General features: G+C 43.9%; 1 protein-coding gene across 11 annotated transcripts in view; it reads right to left on the bottom strand.

Annotated features, from left to right (window-relative positions):
* The window catches only part of SGCD (sarcoglycan delta), a 607,498-nt gene that overhangs the window by 228,099 nt on the left and 354,048 nt on the right, over window positions 1-25,351 (bottom strand). Inside the window, exons 1-2 of one of the 11 annotated variants that reach the window (XM_056517170.1) lie at window positions 1,220-1,422; window positions 834-1,111 (exon numbers count right to left, since the gene is read on the bottom strand). The exons of 4 other annotated variants lie outside the window; for them this stretch is intronic. The gene's annotated coding sequence lies outside the window, so the exon portion shown is untranslated. 6 more of the 11 variants (XM_056517169.1, XM_056517178.1, XM_056517177.1 and 3 more) reach the window with 6 other exon arrangements.

Genomic DNA, 25,351 nt, shown 5'->3' with positions numbered 1-25,351 from the left:
TTCCCAACCAGGGGTGCCTCCAGCTGTTGCAAGACTACAACTCCCAGCATGCCCGGACAGCCGTTGGCTGTCCGGGCATGCTGGGAGTTGTAGTTTTGCAACAGCTAGAGGCGCTCTGGTTGGGAAACATTGATATAGGTTAGGCCCCTTTCACACTGCCGGCAAATTCGGCCATCAAACTCCCCCCCTTTTTTTTTGTTGCAGTTTGCCGGCCGTAATTTTGCCAGAGCATACCGGCAAATAACAGGTCCTGATGGACCCCAATGTATTCAATAGCCACCGTTATTTTCGGAGAGAAAAGCCGGAGAAAAAGACGATGCAAGCACTATTTTTTTCTCCCGCTTTACACTGCCGGCTTTACACCTCCGGAGACGACCGGCAGTGTGAACGTAGCCTTATAGCGCAACATTCTGGGAGTTGGAGGATTGGTTGGATAAATACCGGCAATTGCATTGCCGCTATTTATAATATAAAAATACCGTCAGGGTGGCCAAAATACCGGTAAAACCCCGGACCAGGTGGCAACCCTAGTTGTCAGTCACGTTCCCAGACCCCCTCACCAGCAAACAGACAATGGAGGAGATTCATCAAAACCTGTGCAAAGGAAAAGTTGCTGAGTTGCCCATAGCAACCAATCAGATCGCTACTTTCATTTTCAACAAGGCCTCTGCAAAATGAAAGAAGCGATCTGATTGGTTGCTATGGGCAACTGGGCAACTTTTCCTCTGCACAGGTTTTGATAAAGCTCCCCCATTGTGTAAATCCAGGACAACCTTAATTAAGATGCTAATTCAGATAACTATGAAGCAATGCTGTCTGGCCATGCACCTTACCTTTCAATATTGGGGCACAAACAAGTCCCTCACCACCACCATAGCATGGAGAGAAGGGCTCCACGGACTTCACTGTACCCAGTCAGCCAGGCCTCAGCTCAGATGCCTGCACGGTCTCCGTCTCACATTTTCCAGTCACAAACTTGCAGCCAAGACCCTGCCCAGCCCCTAAGAATTTCCTGCGCCGCTCTCTACCTCATCTCTACTGAAGACTTTGCGGCCTCACAATAACATGGAGACGCTGCCAGGATCTGAGTGGCTCCCGCTCTCTCTGCTCACTGAAATAAAGCGGGGAACACATGTTTTACATTACTAGGCTTCCTCTTCTTCCTCCTGAATACCCCCAGGGCCTGAGATAATAGTACTTTACATCGAAATAAACAGACCAGAAACAAAAGCGCAGTACTACGCCAGGCGGCATGCTTCAGCACATCCTATTAATAAAGGATATCCACCACGAAAACTGGATCCATGACTATAATAAAATAATGATTTTATTATAGTCATGGATAAAGTATGACTGATCTGTGTGATGTCCCAGTACGGGATATAGTCCTGTACAGTACTTAGGCCCTGTCAGGTTGAGTCCCTCTGTGTCCTAGGGGCTCTCCTGCAGCGTCTCCCCCATAGTGTTATATGTATTATGTATAAAGGACCTTTGAGGACCTTTGAGTTAGTCACATGATAATGTGGTCACATGTTAAAGTCACATGTTTTGTTACCCAGAGAGCACCAGCTAAACAGGTGACCTGCAGCTTTACCTATGGGCTTCTATCTCAGCCCCCCTACAATCACTTTCTTACACCACATTCTCTGCTGAGGTCAAGTTTCGTCCAGATGTCTCAGAGCCAGTGTCCAGCACACCTGAGGCCTCAAGCCTAAATTACAGCCACATGTCAGTAAGTCAAGCCATCTCTGTCGGCTGTCACTATCTTCAGTCAAGTCTATTATAGTCAGTGTGGCTGTCCTAAAGTCTGTCAAGTCACTGCAAGTCCCAGCAAGCTGCGAGGTCCCCTGTGTTACTGGTCACCTCTCTGGTCGAGCTGTAAAGACTATTACCATCTGTCTACCTCAGTAAAGCTACTGTTAACCCCAACCTGGTTTTGGACTATTACCCTGCCTAACCTAGAAGCTACCTTCGGGTGGTTACTTAGGAAAACCATGCCCTGGCGTCACGAACATTTAGGAGTTAATAACATCTGCCCCATACACCTCATGGCACCCCCGTGGTTCACCACATCTGCTTTTATTTGCTGTTGCTCCTATGGGTGCTAACATATTCCACGGCGCAGTACACAGATCACATAAGTCGCTGTCACCAAGACGGCTGACAATCTAATTCCCTATATGACACACAGTTGTTTACTGTTACTCCTATGGATGCTAACCTATTTCGCAACGCAGTACGCAGTTCACATAAGTCGCTGTCACCAAGGAGGCTGACAATCTATTTCCCTATATCGCACACAGTTTACTGTTACTTCTATGGAAGCTAACGTATTCTGCCGCAGTTTGTCGCCGTTCACATAAGTCACTGTCACAAAGGCGGCTGACAATCTAATTCCCTATATCGCAGACAGAGGCCAATTTCCCTCTCATACAAACACATGGTGCCCAAAAGAATCACAATAGCAATGCTAACCCCTGAGCCACTGTACTGCCCAGCAGTGTTTCCCAACCAGGGTACCTCCAGCTGTTTCAAAACTACAACTCCCAGCTTGCCCAGAAAGCCAAAGGCTGAATCCTGTTAAGGTACATATAATTGTGCAGGTGTCTCGCACCTATATTTCTCTCACAAATACCTTTTTTTTAGTGCTCACTTGGTTTTTCATCCTGTGCTCTTGAAGTGGCGTGTCCTTTTTTTTCCCTCACTCACCATGCATTTACTTCCTCCCTGAGTCTGCTGTGCTGGGTCTCTTTATACAATAACTGCAGGCTGCCCTGTAACCCCCTCCTCTCTGTTTTCAGACAGGAGTCAGACAGGACAGGAATGAGCACAGAGAAGTGATTGTCCCTCCCTTACTTCCTGGACTTATTCCATGCATGGACAATGATAATGCTGCAGCCGGACAGGATTATGTTCTGGACGGTATGGGGACCCCTAGAGGTCTTTTTATAAGCCATGCTTTCTATGAAAAGAAGACATTTTTATGAAGTATATTAGAAAGGTTAATGTTTTGCCAAGATGCACAACATCTGGAAAGTTTTTGAATCGGACAGTGTCCATTTAAAGGGGTACTCCTGTGGAAAACTTTTTTTTAAATCAACTGGTACTAGAAAGTTAAACAGATTTGTAAATTACTTTGATTAAAAAAAATCCTTCCAGTACTTTTTAGGGGCTGTATACTACAGAGAAAAGGCTTTTTTTTTTGGATCTCTCTTCTGTCACGACCATAGTGCTCTCTGCTGACTTCTGCTGTCCATTTTAGGAACTGTCCAGAGCAGCAGATGTTTGCTATAATGATTATCTCCTGCTCTGGATAGTTCCTAAAATGGACAGCAGAGGTCAGCAGAGAGCACCGTGGTCGTGACAGAAGAGAAATCCAAAAAGCAAAGCATTTCCTCTGTAGTATACAGCCGCTAATAAGTACTGGAAGGATTAAGAAGTAATTTACAAATCTGTTTAACTTTCTGGCACCAGTTGATTTAAATAAAATACGTTTTCCACCGGAGTACCCCTTTAAGTTAAATGGGTACACCATTGCCCTAGTATATTCTCATAGGGTAACCCTGGGCCCTCCATAGGGTGGGAAATTATAATAACTTAAAACAAAATATCCAATATTTACTGATCATAATCGTCTTTAAATCCCTTACATAATGTCATTTAATACCATCAAGCTGTATCAAAGCGTTCACAAGAATAAAAAAAATCTCATTAAATGAGAAAAACGCATGACCCACCTGATCTGTGCACAAACATTATCATCACGTATAAGTTTTGCCTAATATCGGGTTAGTCTTACGTTACAGTTCCTTAATTTTGCAAATGAGATGGAAATTTGGCCAATTAAGTTAATTATAAAATTTGCACACATCATCGTTTTAGAAGGATCTTTGATATTTTCAGCTTTGTTTAGGTTTCTGTGCTGGTTTTTGCTTTCAATAATAGACTTATGGGTTATTCCTACGAAATCTTACTAGGATATGCCATGACTTTCTGATCCTGACTGGCCCGACGGCTCCGGAAAAGTTTCCCCTTGCAATACATCCCTTCTAGCCACTGATACAGCCCTGGCCCGATCCCTTGGTTGAGCTCACCTAAACGCTCTTGATTTGTGGAGGTCCCAGCAGTGGGTCCCCCACCAATCAGAAATATCTGCCAGGAAAAATTAGAATGTGAATTCATCAGTAATCATGATATCTAATTTCGTAATTATCTCCTGTAGGTTCCTGAATAATAAAATATTAGACTGCACTGAATGCACTGGATGGCAGCGCTGACTTTTTTAACCTTGTCCATTATGCACCTGACACTGAATTCCCTTTAGATTTCTTATTGCTTCTCTTAAAGGGGATGTACAGTGAAAAGTAACATATCCCCTATCCGAACCCTCCATTCATCTCTATGTGAGAGCCAGAGATACCCAAGCGCTGTATTCATGCATCTCCGGCTCTCCCATAGAGATACCTAGAGGGTGCGTGCCGACCTTGGCTCTGTGAGCTGGAGGGCCGTACAGGAGGTCCCAGCGGTCGCCACCCTTTTTTTTCTTTAAATCAACTGGTGCCAGAAAGTTAAACATATTTGTAAATTACTTCTATTAAAAAATATTAATCCTTCCAGTACTTATTAGCTGCCGAATACTACAGAGGAAATTCTTTTCTTTTTGGAACACAGAGCTCTCTGCTGACATCACGAGCACAGTGCTCTCTGCTGACACCTCTGTCCATTTTAAGAACTGTCCAGAGTACGAGAAAATACCCATAGCAAACATATGCTCCTCTGGACAGTTCCTAGAATGGACAGAGATGTCCGCAGAGAGCACTGTGCTCGTGATGTCAGCAGAGAGCACTGTGTTCCAAAAAGAAAATAATTTCCTCTGTAGTATGAAGCAGCTAATAAGTACTGGAAGAATTAAGATTTTTTAATAGAATTAATTTACAAATCTGTTAACCTTTCTGAAAACAGTTTATATGAAAAAAATTTTTTCACTGGAGTACCCCTTTAATGTCTGTGGGGAAAGGCATAAGCCCACAAACCTGTTTTAGTGGCAGGAGGTGGACCTACCCAATCTTAGTTTTTAATGTTACGGCTGATCGGTGAACAATATATTCATACATTCTACCATTTAGGGCTGCAACAAGCGATTAATTGCACAATCAATTTGTTTTTGTTGCCGATAAATGAATCGATTAATCGATGAATCGGGAAAAACAGGGATGGGGGAAAATTTTTTTTTTTTTTGGGGGCTTTATTTTTATTTTTAAAATAATGTATACAGTAGGCATTTAAAAACAAGTGAACAAGGTTTGTTATGTTTCCCCCACGCCCCTATTATTACTTGGCACAGTGTTTCCCAACCAGGGTGCCTCCAGCTGTTGCAAAACTACAACTCCCAACATGCCCGGACAGCCAAAGGCTGTCCGGGCATGTTGGGAGTTGTAGTTTTGCAACAGCTGGAGGCACCCTGGTTGAGAAGCACTGACTTAGCACTTAAAGAGAAACTGTCACCTCCATACAAGGAACGGTGGTGAAGGCACCATCAGTTAGGACACAATGTCATCTAAGAGAAGGTTATTTTCCTAATTTTGCCTGTGGTTTTCTGAAGTTATATTTATGCTTTCTTGTTATGCCGGTGAACAGTCGGAGGAGGTGGCCATTTCTCACAGCGGCACGCCTCCTCCCTGCCCTAACCCGCTCCCAGCATGGAGCACTGTACGTCAATTATGCAGGACCAGCTAATTAAGAAAAGGACCTTCTCTTAGCTCCCATTATGTCCTAACCTTGTACAGAGGTGAGGGCAGCACTGCGCTCTGCCCCCCGGCCGGCCGGCTCCCAGCGGGGAATATTAAGTTACTGTGCAGTGATTTCATATTCCCCGCTGGGAGCTCTGATTGGTCAATCGGTGCCGACCAATCCGAGTTCCCGGCGGGGAATATGACATCACAGCACTGTAATTTCATATTCCCGTGCTGGGTGCCGGCCCGAGAACGGGTGGAGCGCAGTGCTGCCCACAGATGTGCAGCGCTGACCCAAAAAACTTGTTACAAATGTCATATGTTATGACATCTGTAATTCAAAACGAATTGTTTAATAACAATGAATCGGAATCGGTGAGGGGACTGGTCGACAACGAATCCTGTTATCGTGTTTTATCGATAATATCGATTAATCATTGCAACCCTTCTACCATTCTACTGCCAGTTGCTTAAAGGAGCAGTCCAGTGCTGAAAAACGTATCCCCTATCCTAAGGATAGGGGATGAGTTTCAGATCGCGGGGGGTCCGACTGCTGGCCCCCCCTGATTTTCTGTACGGGGCCCCGGCTCGCTGGCCAGATAGCGGGTGTCGACCACCGCATGAAGCGGCGGCCGACACGCCCCCTCAATACTGCGCTATGGCAGAGCTGGAGATTGCCAAAGGCAGTGCTCCGGCTTTGCCATAGAGTTGTATTGAGGGGGAGTGTCAGCCGCCGCTTCGGGCGGTGGTCAACACGCCCCCTTCCCGAGGGCTGCCGGGGCCCCGTACAGGAGATCGCGGGGGCCCCAGCATGATCTGAAATTTATCCCCTATCCTTAGGATAAGAGATATGTTTTTCAGCACTGGATATCTCCTTTAAAGAAGAAATCCGGCAAAAATAAACTTGTCCCCTATGCACATGATAGGGGATAAGGAGCGGACCCCCAGCGATCACCGGGACGGGACCCGGTGCTCAGTGAGGAGAGCGTGCTGCAGGCGGCACACGCTTCATTCATTTCTATAGGAGCGGTGAAAACACCCGAGTACAGCACTTGGGCACCATCGGCACTCCCATAGAAGTGAATGCAGGGCATGCCATCTACCAGGAGATGGCACGCGCTCCTCACTGAAAGAGCCGGGGTCGTGTCTCATGACCAGCTACTTATCCCCTATCCTGTGGAAAGGGGATACGTTTACTTTCACCTGAGTTCTCCTTTAAAGGGGTACTACCATGGAAAACTTTTTTTTTATCAACTGGTGCCAGAAAGTTAAACAGATTTCTAAATAACTTCTATTAAAAAAAATCTTAATCCTTCCAGTACTTTTTAGGGGCTGTATACTACAGAGGAAATGTTTATCTTTTTGGATTTCTCTTATGTCACGACCACAGTGCTCTCTGCTGACCTCTGCTGTCCATTTTAGGAACTGTCCAGAGCAGCATATGTTTGCTATGGGGATTTTTCTCCTGCTCTGGACAGTTCCTAAAATGAACAGCAGAGGTCATCAGAGAGCACTGTGCTCGTGACAGAAGAGAAATCCAAAAAGATAAACATTTCCTCTGTAGTATACAGCCCCTAAAAAGTACTGGAAGGATTAAGATTTTTTTAATAGAAGTCATTTACAAATCTGTTTTACTTTCTGGCACCAGTTGATTAAAAAAAAAAAATCACTGTAGTACCCCTTTCACAATGGTCTGAAGAACTAGAAGTGACTCACTCGATAGAATATATATAAAACTTTGCTCCCTCTTGAAGTGACAGAGTCTTAGATTGAGACAGACGCTTGATATCCCTCCAGAATGTAAATTGTTCAAAGAATCCATAAGTATATTACAAAGTAGGGACAATGGCACATGACCCGAATCTCCGAAGAACACAGGTCTAAAGAAATGGATTTCTCTTATATTGTACTGTATTATCCAATTCATTGCTCGTCAACAAAATGGCAGCGAACACATTAAGCTGACACAATCCTCTTCCTTCCCCGCCACAAGTAATTTATAATCATTTTTCATGTAGCACTGAATATGTAATCTACGATGTCTTTGTCGAGGCAGGAACTACTGTACGAATAAGAGAACATTAACTCCAGTCTGGAGATGGTCTAAAGCGGCCGCGCTCCATCATTTTATAGATGGAACAACACGTTTTCGGTCTGTCATTTTTCTGGGTCCTAAAACATCTGTCCCCCTCCTGAGAGATATCAAAATTGGATAATAATAGAGTTTATTAACTACCGTATTTTTCGCCCTATAGGACGCTCCGGTATATAAGACGCACCCAATTTTAAAGGAGGAAAATCTAGAATACAATGTAAAGTATAGATCACAGTGATCTTCAACCAGCGGACCTCCAGATGTTGCAAAACTACAACTCCCGGCATGCCCGGACAGCCGTTGGCTGTCCGGGCATGCCGGGAGTTGTAGTTTTGCAACATCTGGAGGTCCGCAGGATGAAGAAAACTGGTATAGGAGGTTGTACTCACCTGTCCCCACCGCTCCGGACCCGTCACCGCTTGTCACCGCTGCCCTGGATGTCGCCCTCCACCGCTGTCGCCGCGTCCCCGGGGTGTCCCCGTCGCTCCGGAACGTCTATGCTGCTGGGTATCCTTGCACTCCGGGTACACTCGCCATCATGTGGCTACGCACGCCGCTCCTATTGGATGACGGGGCGGCGTGCGCTACGACATGATGACGACGAAGGAGAGCGCCGGCCGTGCAGGGGATCCCGGCACGGAGCAGACACCGAGGAGGCAGGTAAGGTCCCTCCCGCTGCAGCCGGGTTAGTGTCACTTTCGCTTCAGACGCGTCTGAAGGGTTAATACAGGGCATCACCACGATCGGTGATGTCCTGTATTAGCCACCGGTCCCAGCCGTTGATGGCCGCAGGGACCGCCGCCATAGGGGTGTATTCGCCGTATAAGACGCACCAACTTTTCCAAAAGTGTGTCTTATACGGCGAAAATTACGGTAAATGGTACAACTGACTACTTATGAATATATAATAATACATGCTAGGGTGTGATGTTGTAGAGGTGGAGATGAGCAGGAGATGATGGGTGTTTTCTGAAGAACTTCTGACATCATACATAAGTCCAGAGGGGGATGCGGATAACCGAGCAGAGGTATATTTCATCTATCTACTATCCAATGAGATTACAGACCAAGAATACCAAAATGGAGGACCCCAGTCTTCTATTTCCCCCAGCCACAAGACCGAAGCTTTAAAGGGGTAATCCGGTGAAAAACTTTTTTTTTTTTTTAATCAACTGGTGCCAGAAAGTTAAACAGATTTGTAAATTACATTTACTTCTATTTAAAAAATCTTAATCCTTCCTGTACTTGACAGCTACTGTATGCTCCACAGGAAGTTCTTTTCTTTTTGAATTTCTTTTCTGTCTGACCATAGATCTCTCTGCTGACACCTCTGTCCATGTCAGGAACTGTCCAGAGCAGGAGAGGTTTGCTATAGTGATTTGCTCCTGCTCTGGACAGTTCCTGAGATAGACAGAGGTGTCAGCAGAGAGCACTGTGGTCAGACAGAAAAGAAATGTAAAAAGAAAAGAACTTCCTGTTGAGCATATAGCGGCTGATAAGTACTGGAAGGATTAAGATTTTTTAATAGAAGTAATTTACAAATTTGTTTAATGTTCTGGCATCAGTTGATTTAAAAAAAAAAAGTTTTTCACTGGAGTACCCCTTTAAGACAGTGGTTTGACATTCTTGATCAAATTCAAAGTTGATGGCACTTATAAATGCTTTTGGTTGGAACACCCCTTTAAAACATATAATGATGATAAGAAAAAAAATGCTGTTACAGTATGGGTAACATCCTTGGTAGGCTAGAGTAAATAAGGGATTAATGGTAATATTGGTAATATAAAAAAAAATGGTGGTCTTAGACAGTGAAGCTATCAATGGTAACTTAGAGGTGTAATGTTAACATTCCTTGTTGTCTAGGATGGTGAAGGGGTTAATAGTAACATCCCTGGGGGTCTGGGACAGTGAATGGTGAATGGATTAACATCTCTGATGGGCTAGGGAAGTGAATAAGTTAATAGTAACATCCCTGGTGGTCTAGGGCAGTAAAGGGATAATAGTAACATCCCTGGTGGTCTAGGACAGTGAATGGATTGTTGGTAACATTCCTGATGGACTAGGACAGGAAATATGGTAATAGTAACATTTCTGGAGGTCTAGGACAGGGAATTGATTCATGGTTACATCCCTGGTAGGCTACAGCAGTGAAGATGTTATTAGCAACATCCCTGGTAGTCTAGGGTAAAAGCATACTAATAACATTAATGGTGGTCTAGGTAATAGGATACTAATAACATCCATGGTGGTGTAGGACAGTGAATGGATTGACAGTAACATCCATGATAGGCTAGGGCAGTAAAGAAATTAAAAGTAACATCCCTGGTGGTCTAGGACAGTGAATGGATTGATGGTAACATAACATTCCCAAAGGGCTAGATAGTGAAGAAGTTATTAGCAACATCCCTGGTGGTCTAGGGCAGTAAAAGGATAATAAAATCCTTGGTGGTCTAGGGCAGTAAATGCATAATAGTAACATCCCTGGTGGCCTAGGACAGTGAAGAAGTTAAAAGTAACATCCCTGGTGGTCTAGGGTAGTGAATGGACAAATTATTACATCCCTGGTGGGCTACAAAAGTAAAGAAGTTATTAGCAACATCCCTGGTGGTCTAGGATAATAGGATAAAAGGATAATAGTAACATCCCTTGTGGTCTTGGTCAGTGAATGGATTGTTGTTAACATTCCTGATGGGATAGAGCAGGAAAGAAGTTAATAGTAACATCCCTGGTAGTCTACAGTGAATTGATTCATGATTACATCACTGGTAGGCTACAGTAGTGATGAAGTTATTAGCAACATTCCTGGTGGTCTAGGGCGGTAAAATGATAATAACATCCCTTGCAATCTAGGGCAGGAAAAGGATAATAGTAACACCCTTGGTGGTCTAGGACAGTGAATGGATTGATGGTAACATCCCCAAAGGGCTATATAGTGAAGAAGTTATTAGCAACATCCCTGGTGGTCTAGGGCAGTAAAAGGATAATCAAATCCTTGTTGGTCTAGGGCAGTAAATGCATAATAGTAACATCCCTGGTGGCCTAGGACAGTGAATGGCTTGATGGTAACATCCCTGATAGGCTACGGCAGTAAAGAAGTTAATAGTACCATCCCTGGTGGTCTAGGGTAGTGAATGGATAAATGATTACATCCCTGGTGGGCTACAAAAGTAAAGAAGTAATTAGCAACATCCCTGGTGGTCTAGGATAAAAGGATAATAGTAACATCCCTGGTGGTCTAGGATAATAGGATAAAAGGATAATAGTAACATCCCTGGTGGTCTAGGACAGTGAATGGATTGTTGTTAACATTCCTGATGGGCTAGGGCAGGAAAGAAGTTAATAGTAACATCCCAGTGAATTCATTCATGGTTACATCCCTGATAGGCTACAGCAGTGATGAAGTTATTAGCAACATCCCTGGTGGTCTGGGGCAGTAAAAGGATAATAATAACATCCCTGGTGGTCTAGGGCAGTGAAATGATAATAATAACATCCATGGTGGTTTAGGACAGTGAATTAATTGATGGTAACATCGCTGGTGGGCTAAGGCAGTGAAGAAGTTAATAGTAACATCCCTGGTGGTCTAGTACAGTGAATGGATTAGCGGGTACATCTTTGGTGGGCTACAAAAGTTAAGGCATTATTAGCAACTTCCCTGGTGGTCTAGGACAGTAAAAGAATATTAATAACATCCGTGGTGGTCTAGGGCAGTTAAAGGATAAAAGTAACATATGTGGTGGTCTAGGGCAGATAAAGGATGATAATAACATCCCTGGTGATCTAGGGCAGTAAAAGAATAATAGCAACATCTCCGGTGGTCTAGGACAGTGAAGGGATTGTTGGTAATATCCCTGGTGTTCCAGGCAGTAAAGGTAATAATAGTAATGTCTCCGGTGAATTAGAGAAGAGAACAAATTAATAGCAATCTCTCAGATGACCTAGGTCCGAGAAATAAATAATAGTGACCTCCAGGGAACCTAGAGTGTGTGTCACTACCCTAGCCCACCAGGCCTTTTTTCCATCAGCCAATCACAGCCTATTATAAGTCATTACAGATGTTTTGTGACTGGCTGACCAGGACGATTCAGTGTAATCTACGAGAGACCCCCAAAGAGTGTGAACAGGGGACAAAATTCCCTATCACCCCCCTTCCACACTGCAGGCCTCTGCGCAGCTCAATAGTCTTCCCGGTCTATACGTCTGCTCCAGCTGAGAACTTCCGGAAAGACCTCCATACACATGAATAAATATGAAAGTGTCTTTTATGAGCTGCATCTTTGGGTTTAACACTTTTAATTGTTTAAAAAAGGTCTACGAAGCCCCAATACATGAATATTAATACGGCGGCAGCTCTGTGCACCGCCACGCTTTCTTATAAACCAAGCTAAATTTCTTGGAGATTACTCCAATTTCTCGTCCATCCGAGATCCAACCGGTTGCTTCTAAAAACCTTGAAGCAGCAGATTGGAATTTACATATCGATTTATCTCTCCAGAAGAAGAAAGCCGCTACACAACCACACACACCAATGTTTTTTTTAACTGGGCAAAAAAAAAAAACTACTGCTGTATAGCATCCATCGAGGAGGCTCTTTTTTATATCTTCTCCGCTGTAAAAATCTGCAGCCGCTTCGCGGGAGATTAAACAGAGTCTGACAGGGTCAAGGGAATGAAGAAACGCGCAGCTTATAATGCAAGTCCCTCGTCTGACATTAATTACTGAAGACCGCGGGAACATGGGATAGAAAAGGATGGTGCGGTAGAAGCGGAATAAGAAGGAGCAAGTGAATCCATTAGAGACTTCTGATAAGCCTATCACTATCTTACAGCATGCCGCTATCGTCTGCGCGCACTGTTCTCTACAAGGTAGAACAATACGGGTGCTGTGGAATTTCGTCCAGGAGCGCTTAAGCTCTAATTTCTGGATATAAAGCTCAAAACTGAGAAAAAATTAAAAAAATAAACTTTTGATTAACTCTTTTCTTACAAGAAGCACATTTTAAGGCAAGAGAAAGCCAAGCTGCTGGGTCTATGATTAAGGTCTGCGGACCGAAACACGTCAGGCTGGCCACGCATATTTTTCTACCAGAAATCCACAGCATTTCTGTCCCAAGTTGACCATAGCAGAAAAAATATGGCTCGGTGGTCATAACAACATTGGGGGCCAGTTGCTGAACAAAATTTGCAAGAATTCTGGTTCCGGGTCTATAATTAAAGGGGTATTCCAGGAAAAAACTTTTTTTTTAGATCAACTGGCTTCAGAAAGTTAAACAGATTTGTAAATTACTTCTATTAAAAAATCTTCATCCTTCCAATAATTACCAACTACTGAAGTTGAGTTGTTCTTTTCTGTCTGGAAACAGTGCTCTCTGCTGACATCTCTGCTTGTCTTGGGAACTGCACAGAGTAGAAGAGGTTTGCTATGGGGATTTGCTTCTACTCTGGACAGCTCCCGAGACAAGTGTCATCAGAGAGCACTTAGACAGAAAAGAACAACTCAACTTCAGCAGCTCATAAGTACTGAAAGGATTAAGATTTCTTAATAGAAGTGATTTACAAATCTGGTTAACTTTCTGGAGCCAGTTGATATAAAAAAAATGTTTTTTTTCTGGATAACCAGTGACTCAAAACACGTCAGGCCTGAAGCACATTTGCACATGCCATGTGGACTATGTTTTCATACTTTATATTAAAGAAGATGTTTTTACCTCGATCCAGTTTGCTCAAATCCCTGTTGCTACTTTATTGAGATTTCTGGTTCCATCTCTGGGGTAGGTCTACAGATGGCATGTTTTTTCACCATAAATCCGCAGCATTTCTGTCCCATGTAGACCGTAGAAGAACAAATATGGCTTAATGGTCATAACAAGATTGGTACATTTAGAGAGATTTCATGAATAAAATCTGCCAGAATTCTGGTCCTGGGTTTATGATTAAGGTCTGTGGACCAAAACACGTCAGGCCTGCCTGCAAGGCATTTATACATATTGTGTGGACTATGCTTTAATACTTGATATGTTTTACTTGGATCCAGCTTGCTGAAATCCATGTTGCTGCTATATTGAGAATTCTGGTTCTATCTCTAAGGTTAGGTGTACAGATGGCATGTTTTTCTACCACAAATCCACAGCATTTCTGTCCCATGTAGACCATAGCAGAACAAATATGGCTTAATGGTAATAACAAGATTGGTACATTAGGATCGAGTTACTGTACAAAATCTAAAAAAAATTTTGGTTCCAGGTCTATGATTAGTTCTGTGGACCGAAACACGTTAGGCCTGCCAGCATTTGTAAATGTTTTGTGCACTATGTTAATACTTTATTTTAAAGAGGATGCTTTACCTGTATGCCAATGTATACCAAGGCAACTCCCCTCCCCCCCCTCCTTCACAGATGATAATGAAGATCAGGCATGTGAACTTTGTTTTAAGGAAGATGAGCAGTCTGGCACCAGCTTTCCTCTCCCCTCCCATTCAGAACACATGGTTGTTTGTCCAAGACCTATTGAAGATGTATGGACACCTTAAGTTTGATCAATTTTCTGCACCTACAGGTTCATTTTGCGAGACTTAAAGGCATGGTATGCTGCACTTATATAGATGTGAAAACTGGATCATCAATTAGTAACTTGACTATGACCTGTTAGTGACCGCCCACACATGTTTTTGTGGTAGTTTGGATGTCACTGCTTATGGAGTGGGCTCTGCTGCCTATATCTAATGTGGGGAACTCTGCTATCTATACCTAATGTGGGGGAACTCTGTTGCCTATACCTACTGTGGGGGAACTCTGCTCCCTTTACCTACTATGGGGGAACTCTGCTGCCTATACCTAATGTGGGAGAACTCTGCTGCCTATACCTACTGTGGGGGAACTCTATTGCCTATACCTACTGTGTAATTTAATGGTTGGGGGTCACTACAACATGATGAAATTTCCTAAAGGGTCGTGGCATTAGGAAGGTTGAGAACCACTGCTCTAGATGCTATGATGAATAGCAATTGCAGCATGCAAAGAGCGAATTGACAGGTGTCATACTTGTCAGGGTTCCAAACAGCACCCCTGTGACGCAATTGAAGGGTGTCGATACGTTACCGTAGCAGCTGGAGGCCTATTGAAGGCTTCCATGTCTGCCATGTCAACTCTACTAATGCAATCTACCGCAGGCAGATGTTTTCAAAAATCTAGAAAAAATTCCTTAACTAATAAAAATTCTAATCACCCCCCCCCCCCCTTTTCTTATTTGTCAAATAAAAAAATGTAAACATGTTTGGTATCGCCACTTGTGGAATAATCTAAAATATTAATATATAATGTTATTGATCCTGCATGGTAAGGGTACATTCACACTGCGGAATCTCAGCTCGCAGAATTCCGCGAGCGAAGATTCCATTCTGGAAGCCGCCACCGAAATACTTCGGTGGTAGGACCGTGCGGCACTGCCCCGTCACCATTGAAGGCTATACAGGGAACTGTCCGCCGATGAAATTCCTCAGTGTGAACAAGTCTCGCGGAAGACCCATTCACACTGATGTTTATGTTCACAGCGCGTAATTCTGCAGGAATTACGTAGTGTGAACATACGCTAAATGACATTAACAAAAAAAAAATATCGACATTTTTTACAATTTGCTACTTTTGGTTACACCAAATCACAGAAAAAGTTGAATAAAAAGTGATCAAAAAGTCCGTGGAGAGTCGGGAGGCAGCCACACACTTTAGACAGTCGGACGATACTGGCAAAGCAAAGGGTTCAGCCAACTTTAGTCTGAGGTGTATGGGCATGCTGTTACTCTACCATGCTGTTAATTTTATGAAGTTCTGCAATAAAAGTTATGTTTTACTGTACCTGGTGCCCTGGACTATGATCTACGGCACTATGAACGCCTGCCTTACAGCCCACATGCATGCTGGGAGCTAAAAACCCAAACTTCTCTAAGGATTTCTATTCATTTCAGTGGAATGAGTAGGCAGACGGATACAGCAGCAGCTAGAAATTATTATTAGATTTGCAATTTTTACATGAAAATTATAATGTGCTAATAGGGTCCCAATGGGCACTAGACAGATGTAACAACATTTTAACTGTAAAGGGTTTGTCCAGTTTAGAAAACCTACTTACCTATACCCTATTACTGTATGTCATTGTGAGTTAAAGGAGTACTCTGGGATATAGCTTTTTTTAATATCTATATATATATATATGTGGTGTCCGAGTACTGCATTTCATACGGTACTTATTTATCTATGGGTCCCCATAGCCAGAGTCCCTAGGACTTAGTGGTCTCTGTTGGTCAGTCCGCCCCTAGTCGCCTCTATTATAGTATACAGATTTGTAGTTTGTCCATAGAATCATATATATAGTATTATTTTTGTATATAAATGGTTAATTACTTGTTTCCATGGTGTCGCAGGGCCTTCGGGTCATGTGATGCGTTCCAAGCCTCATTCTGGATGCGTTCCAGGCCTCACTTTGGTATCTCTAGCCTCATTTTGGGTTTTGCAATGTATATAGATCCTGTGATGTAAGCAATCCCATGATACCATGTAAAGTGAGTGGCAGACATTCGGACCAATCAGAATCGCCACGCCCCCTGCCCATATAAGGGAGCGGCGGCCATCTTATCGCTCTCTTTCTCCTGGCTCTTGATGAGAGAAGACCTATATCACAGTAATCGCAGTGAGTTAGGCCTGAGCCTTGCAGCAATGGCTGAATGATCTAAATTATAGAGTGTATCATCCCCTAAGCACTCTGCAGTATCACCGGACCCAATATTTCCCCTAAATCGGGACGGATCTGCACATCACTTCCTAAATTCAGAGAATATAAGTTTAATGCAAGGTCCGCAACTTCTGCCAGTCACTAAGCAACCTAAGAACTGTTATATGAGACTGTTACTACGTATTGGATATTGCAAGCACTGCAGTAAAGTTATTGAAGTTCAAGTTAAATCTGCTTGTGGACCTTCAGTCATTCCATTGCACCTATCGCTTCTGGGAAGGGTGGCGATAGGCCAGAACATAGATTCAGCATACCAGCCCTCACCCTGGTGTCACGAGTGACTGGGTTAATATTAACCCCTCATATACCAACATTATACCATTCCTACCATACACCCCCCAAGGGCTACCACATATATATATATATATATATATATATATATGTATATATATATATTTATTTTTTGTTAAAACTTGCCGGTGGAAAACATATATATTTTTTTTTAATCAACTGGTGCCAGAAAGTTAAACAGATTTGTAAATTACTTCTATAAAAAAAATCTTTACCCTTCCAGTACTTTTTAGCAGCTGTATGCTACAGAGGAAATTCTTTTCTTTTTGGATTTCTTTTTTGTCTTGTCCACAGTGCTCTCTGCTGACACCTCTGTCCGTGTCAGGAACTGCCATTTTAATAAACTCAATATTGGAGGAGATTTATTAAAACCTGTCCAGAGGAAAAGTTGCTGAGTTGCCCATAGCAACCAATCAGATTGCTTTTTTCATTTTCCAGAGGCCTTTACAAAAATTAAAGAAGCGATCTGATTGGCTGCTTTTAGCAACTCAGCAACTTTTCCTCTGCACAGGTTTTGATAAATCACCCCAATGTGTATATGTATATATGTTTCAGCATAACTTCCAAATGGCTGAGGATATTTCGAGAAAACATGGTCACATGTTACTTATATGTTAACTACAAATATAGGATAGATGAATTAAAGGGGTACTCCAGTGGAAAACATTTTTTTTAATCAACTGGTCCCGGAAAGTTAAAGAGATTTGTATATTCCTTTTGTTAAAAAAAATCTTAATCCTTCCAGTACTTATCAGCTGCTGTATACTACAAAGGAAGTTGAGTTGTTCTTTTCTGCCTGACTACAGTGCTCTCTGCTGACTGATTGGCTCCTATTCTTGACAGTTCCTGACACAGACAGAGGTGTCAGCAGAGAACACTGTGGTCAGCTCAACTCAACTTCCTGTGGAGCATACAGCAGCTGATAAGTACTGGAAGGATTAAGATTTTTTAATAGAAGTAATTTACAAATCTATATAACTAGCCAGTTGATATGAAAAAAATTGTTGTCCACCGGAGTACCCCTTTAACTCTAAACCCACCCCCTTTTGCGAGGGTTGGGGTTTTAGTTTAAAGTCCTAGGCAAGTCTATGGGGAATATATGTTCCAGCCTAACTTCCAAACAGCTGGAGAAATTTCGATACTTCTTGGTACACATGTTACTTATATGTAAAATAAAGATATAAGAGAGTTAACTTAACCCTTAACTACCCCCTTATGTAAAGGATGAAGTTTTTGTCTAAAGTCCCATTCAAGTCTATGGGACTCCAAGGACATTACTCCACAAGCTCCACTCTGCATCTCCAGGTGAGTGCTCTGTCCGGCTTGCAAGCCACACCCTTTCCACATGCAACACCTCATCTTGCAAAACCACACCCACTATTTAAGCCACACCCTTTACTTTCTGCCCTTTTTGTGTATTGGTCCTGCTTGCAAGTCAAGCCCACTCTCATAAAGCCATGCCCCCCCTTCCTTATATTATCGGTCTACAATCTCTTCATCACAACTTATCCCCACATGAGGATGGAGTAGGAGGTCATGATATAAGGATGGGATAAGAAGTCGGGATATGAGGACAGGATATAAGGTCAGGATATGTGGACATGATATGAGGTCGGGATATGAGGACAGGACATGAGGAGGAGATGTGAGGGCGAGACATAAGGACAGGATATGAGGGTGGGAAATAAGGACAGGATATGAGGTCGGGATATGAGGACAGTACATGAGGAGGAGATTTGAGGGCGGGATATAAGGACAGGATATGAGGTCGGGATATGAGGACAGGATGTGAGGTCGGGATATAAGGACAGGATATGAGGTAGGGATCTGAGGACAGAATATGAGGTCGGGATATGAGGACAGGATTTGAGGTCGAGATATGAGTACAGGATATAAGGACAGAATAAAAGGTTGGAATATGAGGACTGGATTTAAAGCGTACCCATCAGATCTAACAAAAAAAACATAAATGACTCAGTACCAAATCCCGACCATGTACATCTAATTTTTATGTGTCTAGCACCTTTATTTATTTTTTTATTACACTTTTAATTTAGCTCACTAGTCTGAATTCCTCTCAAAGGGAGGGGGCGTGGCCTCACTGTGCAGGTCTCCGCCCCCTCCCTCAGTATGCTGTCTGCTACCATCTCCCCTAGCATTAGCAAAACTACAACTCCCAGCTTGTCCTCTCTGACAGTAGCGGGAAATAAGCTGACAGTGGGAGGATTTTTCCTCCAGCTCTGAGCCCTGCGCTCACAGCTGTCAATCAAGGAAATGTGTCCATGACATAGGTGATGACGCATGGACACAGCAGGACTAGGATGTGTCCAAGCAGGAGGGGGGGGGGCAGTTGTTTGACTGGCTATGTATATTGGTTTTGCATGCTTTACAACATATCAAAAGTTATTTGTATCTGACAGTGCCCATATAAGGTTGGAATATAAGGACAGGAAAAGAGGTTGGGATATGAGGATGGGATATGGGGGTCAGGATATGAGGTAAGAGCTTCCTCCTATGTTGCTTTTCATTCCCCACAAGGATTAGGTAGGAAAAAACGATTACTCAGCCAAAATTCCTGTGCTTTTAAGTCATTGTCATATTATGGGTCAGCCATATGGTGATAAGGCTGGAAATATCCTAACAAGTCACAAAAGAGCATGGCATCTCACTGTAAACAAAGGCTTTTAAGATAAAACTGATAAAAAAAATTCTCTTGGGGTGACTTATGCCAGTCTGGAAGGAATAGAAACAACACACATCTTTTTGTATGCAATCACCACCTTATGCTTCGATTCATATAGCATGCATACTTCCCCTGGGCATGCATTTGGCAAGGTTTGCAGTTGTTGTACACCCCTTGTGCCACACGGCTTTGGCCACTAAGGAGCAAAGGAGCAAAAATGTAGCGATTAATTATGAATGACAACCAGATGTGGATAGGAGAAGGAGCAAACCAGGACAACATAGGAATGGAAAGGAGTAACCTCATTTATATATCATATTATCATAGCCTAACCATTGGCAGTAGGATCGTGCGGACATGCACCGTCTTTATAGAAGGCAATGCAGTCTGAACAAAGAATACCGTATATACTCGAGTATAAGCCGACCCGAATATAAGCCGAGGCCCCTAATTTCACCCCAAAAACCCAGGAAAAGTTATTGACTCGACTATAAGCCTAGGGTGGGAAATACATCATCCCCCTATGTCATCATCCCCCCTGTCATCATCCAGACCCCCGTCATTAACACCCCCATCATCATCACCCTGTCATTATCACCCCCCCCGTCATCATCACCCTGTCATTTTCACCCCATCATCATCCCCCTGTCATCATCCCCCCTGTCATCATCCCCCCTGTCATCATCCCCCCTGTCATCATCCCCCCTGTCATCATCCAGACCCCTGTCATCATCACCCCGTCATCACTCCCCCCCTTCATCATCACCACCTGTCAATCCCTTCAATAGGCCTTCGTCATCATCCAGACCTCCGTCATCATCACCCCCGTCATCATCCCCTCCCCCTTCATCATCACCGCCTGTCAATCCCTTCAATAGGCCTTCATCATCATGCAGACCCCCCTTTAGTTTTCTACTCACCTCCCCTCGGTGGGAAGGAAGGGTGAGCTGGTCCGGGCCATCTATGCTGCAGGGACCGTCCGGTGAGGAGGGTTAGTCGTTCCGGGCTGTCCATCTTCACCGGCCGGCCCCGGACTAGTGACGTTGCCTTGACGACGACGCACAGGGACATCCGTCCCTGCGCATGAACGTCCCTGTGCATCGTCGTCAAGGCAAAGTCACTAGTCCGGGGCTGGCCTGGAGCGGAGAAGAGGGCTTCCCGGTGAAAATGGACAGCCCGGAATGACTAACCCTCCCCACCGGACGGTCCCTGCAGCATAGATGGCCCGGACCAGCTCACCCTTCCTTCCCACCGAGGGGAGGTGAGTTGAAAACTAAAGGGGGGTCTGGAGGATGACGAAGGACGCAGTGGTCTTCAACCTGCGGACTCCAGGTGTTTCAAAACTACAACTGCCAGCATGCTCGGACAGCCGTGAAAAATCGTGCTGAAAAACTCGGCTTATACTTGAGTATATACAGTATGTTCAATCTTTGAAAGGATGTCCTTTCCGCTGGGGGAATTCCACTGACAAAATTAGTCAGCGTGCACAGCGCAGAAGAATCCTATTGAAAACAATGGGACTTTGCTGCAAGTAGAATTCCGCCGGCTGAATGTCCGCAATGTATGAAAGGGCAACATAAGATAGGGGGAAGATGAAGAGCCCTTGGACATATCGTTTTTTTTAAATATAAAAGATGTATTAAGATGGTGGCGACTTTTGAAGCGAACCTGTCATAAGATTTTACCATACATAATGTGAGGCAACACGTTATACAGTGATCCCCCGACTATCCTCAGAGACTATCGCATGTTGAAGGCAGCATCAACATACAATGCTTTTGCATGTCGGGGCCATCGCATAAACGGCTATCCGGCAGCGCAGACTGCTTCAGCTGCCACCGGATAGCTGTTTAATGTGCCCTGTGTGCCCCTGTGAGTGTCAATCACCTGTCCCCGCCAATCCGGACCGTCCTCTTCATGCTCCACTGCATAGCTGTCGCTCTCCTTCGTCGTCATCATGTAGCTGCGCACGCTGTCCAGTCATCCAATAAGGGCAGCGTGTGTGGCGACGTGATGCCGGCGATGGAGAGCGAGGATCCAGGGCAGCGGTGACGGTCCCGAGCACAGATCCCTCAACATACGATAAATTCAAGTAACGATGGTACATTTGGAACCAATTACCATCGTATGTTGAGGGACCACTCTATATGGAAAAATCTTCTTCAACATCCCGGGTGACGTTCCTGCCTGTAGGGATGGTGAGGATATGATGTTAGAAAGTGTTCCCCGCAGGCCTGTAAGTAGTCCACCGGACGGGAAGATATACTTACCTGTCTTCTCCGGCTGTAATCACACCCCCTCAGTGTGAATGACAGCCTGGACACGGCCTGCATCATGGCTCTGCTCCGTCTGCTTAGGTAGCAGTGCAGTTATGAGGGCTGTCAATCACAGCGAGGAGGTGTAATTACAGCCGGAGAAGATGGGACTAGGTGAGTATAGCTCCCAGCCCACAGGACCACTTTATAACATTATATCTTCACCACAGGATACGCCATATACACTAACTGCCAACTTTATTAGATATACCTTGCAAGTACCAGGTTGGACCCTCTTTTTCCTTCAGAACTGCCTTTATTCTGTTTAGCAAACTTTCAACAAGGTGCTGGAAACATTCTTTAGAAATGTTTGGTCCATATGGACATGATGGCATCATGCAGCCATCCATTGACCAATTCTGGTGAGCCTGTGTAAACTGTAAACTGTGCTCTAAGGTTCCACATGTTATGCATTTTGGGATGGTATTCTGCATACCTTGGTTGTAATTTGAATTACTGTTGCATTTCTGTCATCTCGAACCAATCTGCCTATTCCCCTCTGACATCACCAAGGCATTTTCATCCACACAACTGCAGCTCTCTGTGCTCTCTGTAAACCCTCGAGATGTACATCTTCAGTTTCAGAAATATTCAGACCAGCCCGTCTGCCACCAAAAACCATGTCACGTTCCAACACGGGGGGGGTATGGTGTAGGAACAGATTAGTGCCGCGGTCATGTCATGGCCCTAACTTATTCTTTTGAGCACATGGTGCCTCCAGCTGTTTCACCACTACAACTCCCAGCATGCCCTGACAGCCAATAGATGTCAGGGCAAGCTGGAAGTTGTAGTGGTGAAACAGCTGGAGGCACCCTGTGTAGATGAACTAAGGGCAGAAGTCGGCCCCCCCAGTAGGCATTAGTGACGTTGTGCCTGCTGGGGAAGTCTGCCTGGTAGTGAGCACACTACCAGGCAGACAAAAAAGCATTTTTAATATAGTAAAAAAAATTAAAGGCAGGGAGGGGGTTAGGGATAGATCAGCAATAGGCTGGGACAGAAAAAAAAAATATTATGGTGGGAGCTACTCTTTAAACGAATGGCCTTCCAGTTAACACAAAATGCTCAAGTCTACTATTGATGAGAGCTGACCTTTGTTATTGGCTCCCCACCCTGACTCATAGAGGTGTGTGGGGGGGGGGGATGGTGCCAATTGAGGATCCTCTCTATGGCACTCATATTCTCAGAACACAGCACGCTTGGGTTGCGTTTGATTGAATTTAGGTCCCTTATTACTGAAGTAGCTAATTTCTTCCAGCTGACTCTTCAGACAACAGCAAGTGACGCAGTTACACATGGAGGAGCTGGCTTTGTGCACTCGGATGTCTCTTGAGGTTACTCGCTCGCTGTTACACATAGCGCTGAGGGAGAGAGTGTCCCACCGTCTGACATCATGTCGCAATCAGCATGCAAGATGCGCTGTCAGAGATGGGGACTTAGCAGATTGAGCTTTGTCCCCGGCTGACTCCAGTGCGTCTACCTGCTGTCACTAATGCAAAAAGCCCATTTTCTGCCTTTTCCTGGTCCGTGTTTTGGAGGCATTACATATATTCAATGTGACAAAGGCTGCACTAACAAGTGTAGTCTGTTCCTCTACAATCAAAATACTAACTCACTCGGTGAAACTGCAGGTCCGATCTGTATTCAGTCCTTGTCACATTATGGAACAAAACTTGTTCTATTTTCTGTACTACTTTTTGTTAAAAGACTGCTAAGTGAATCAAAAATGTATAAAAGTTCCCATTGGGAGATACAATACAATACAAAAATGATTTGCCCCTGTAGAGATGTGACTGGATATTGTGGTTCCTTATTTTCGAACAGAATGAAATAATACACCAAGGAAATGTCAGTAAACACTATAAAAAAAAACTATTTTTAACTTTTTCCTGCAGGAACAAAGTTGCCCAACTAAAAAGTCATATGAGTTGTCTCGACAACCATTATGTAATAGATGCTAGCATGGCGATCAGCTGATTCCTTTGGTTTGACTTTAGATTCTTTGGGTTGGGTTAGGTCTGTCAGAACGAGAGCTGCTCTAGTGACTTTCTGCTTTGGCTCATAAAGGGGTGTCAGTGTGGGGGGAACCCCCAATAAGGTATATGGAAAAGAGATGGCCAGATTAGACAGGCCCTTTTTAAAAATTTTGAAAGTAAATCTTAGCTTCTTCACCTCTTTAAATATAGGTCTCAAAGTGGTAGAACTTTAAATAGTCAGGCAATTTAATAATAAACAATGCATACCCACCTGCCCCGATTGCCCATATCTGTAGTACCCACCTGCCCCGATCCCCCATATCTGTAGTACCCACCTGCCCCTTTCCCCCTAATCTGTAGTACCCACCTGCCCTGATCCCCCATATCTGAAGTACCCACCTGCCCCGATCCCCCATAGCTGTGGTACCCATCTGCCCAAACCCCCATAGCTGTGATTCCAATGGCTCCCAGTCCCTACTGCTCACGCTAACCATTTTTCCTTGCTTGGGTCATAGTGGTGGGTCTTAAACCCTCTGTAACATGTATACCATATTATAGAAAAGGATTGTCTTGGTGGGACGGCCTCTTTCAGCTGCTATATTAAAGGGGTATTCCGGGAATTTTTTTTATTTGACTATGCTACAGTGGCTGTAAAGTGAGTGTAGTTCATAATATAGTGTCTGTACCTGTGTGTGATGGTAACCTCACAATTCTTCTGTGATTTTCACCCCAATATTTATTTTTACCAGCATACAATATGACTGTTGTCACAGATTTTTCCCAGGTTGCAATGCGGCCGAGACCTGACATCACTAGTCAGCTGATGACAGGGAGCCTGTCTGCTTCAATAGGTGGGAGAGAGAGATCAATCTGCAACTAATGCAACAGCTGTAGGCACCCTGATTGAAAACCCACAGGTCTTTTGAATGGATGCAGCTCATTTATGTTTTAATGGGTGGGGTGGCTGATGTGTGGGAGGGAGGAAAATGGAATTGTGGGATTTGTAGTAAAAAAAAAGAAAAGTCAAACAGGAAATACGAGTTCACAAAAAGCTAGCCACAGTGTTATGGTAATCTCACAACATAGCCATTTATCCCCAAGACAAGCGCAGATCCTTCCTAATCATGTCCATTACTGTTTGCCAGTAATGACTCAATTAATCAAACCCTTAAATGGAGTGTCCAGGATGAATAAAAAAAAAAGCATATCTACTTTCATCATCCATTGACTTGCTTCATCGACTTAAAAAAAAACAGAGCTGCAATACCACACACAAACTGAGAACAAGAGTGGTACTGTTTCTGGAGGAAAATATATATTTTATCCAGGAGAACCCCTTTAATGGGGTACTCCACTGGAAAAAAAAATCTTTAAATCAACTGATGCCAGAAAGTTTAATAGATTTGTAAATTGCTTCTATTAAAAAAATAAATCTTAACCCTTCCAGTACTTATCAGCTGCTGTATGTTCCAGGGGACG

The sequence above is a fragment of the Hyla sarda genome, chromosome 4 (assembly GCF_029499605.1).
Source record: "Hyla sarda isolate aHylSar1 chromosome 4, aHylSar1.hap1, whole genome shotgun sequence".
NCBI lineage: Eukaryota > Metazoa > Chordata > Amphibia > Anura > Hylidae > Hyla > Hyla sarda.
Note: the sequence above shows the minus strand (reverse complement) of the source record. Positions and strands in the feature narration are given on the sequence as shown.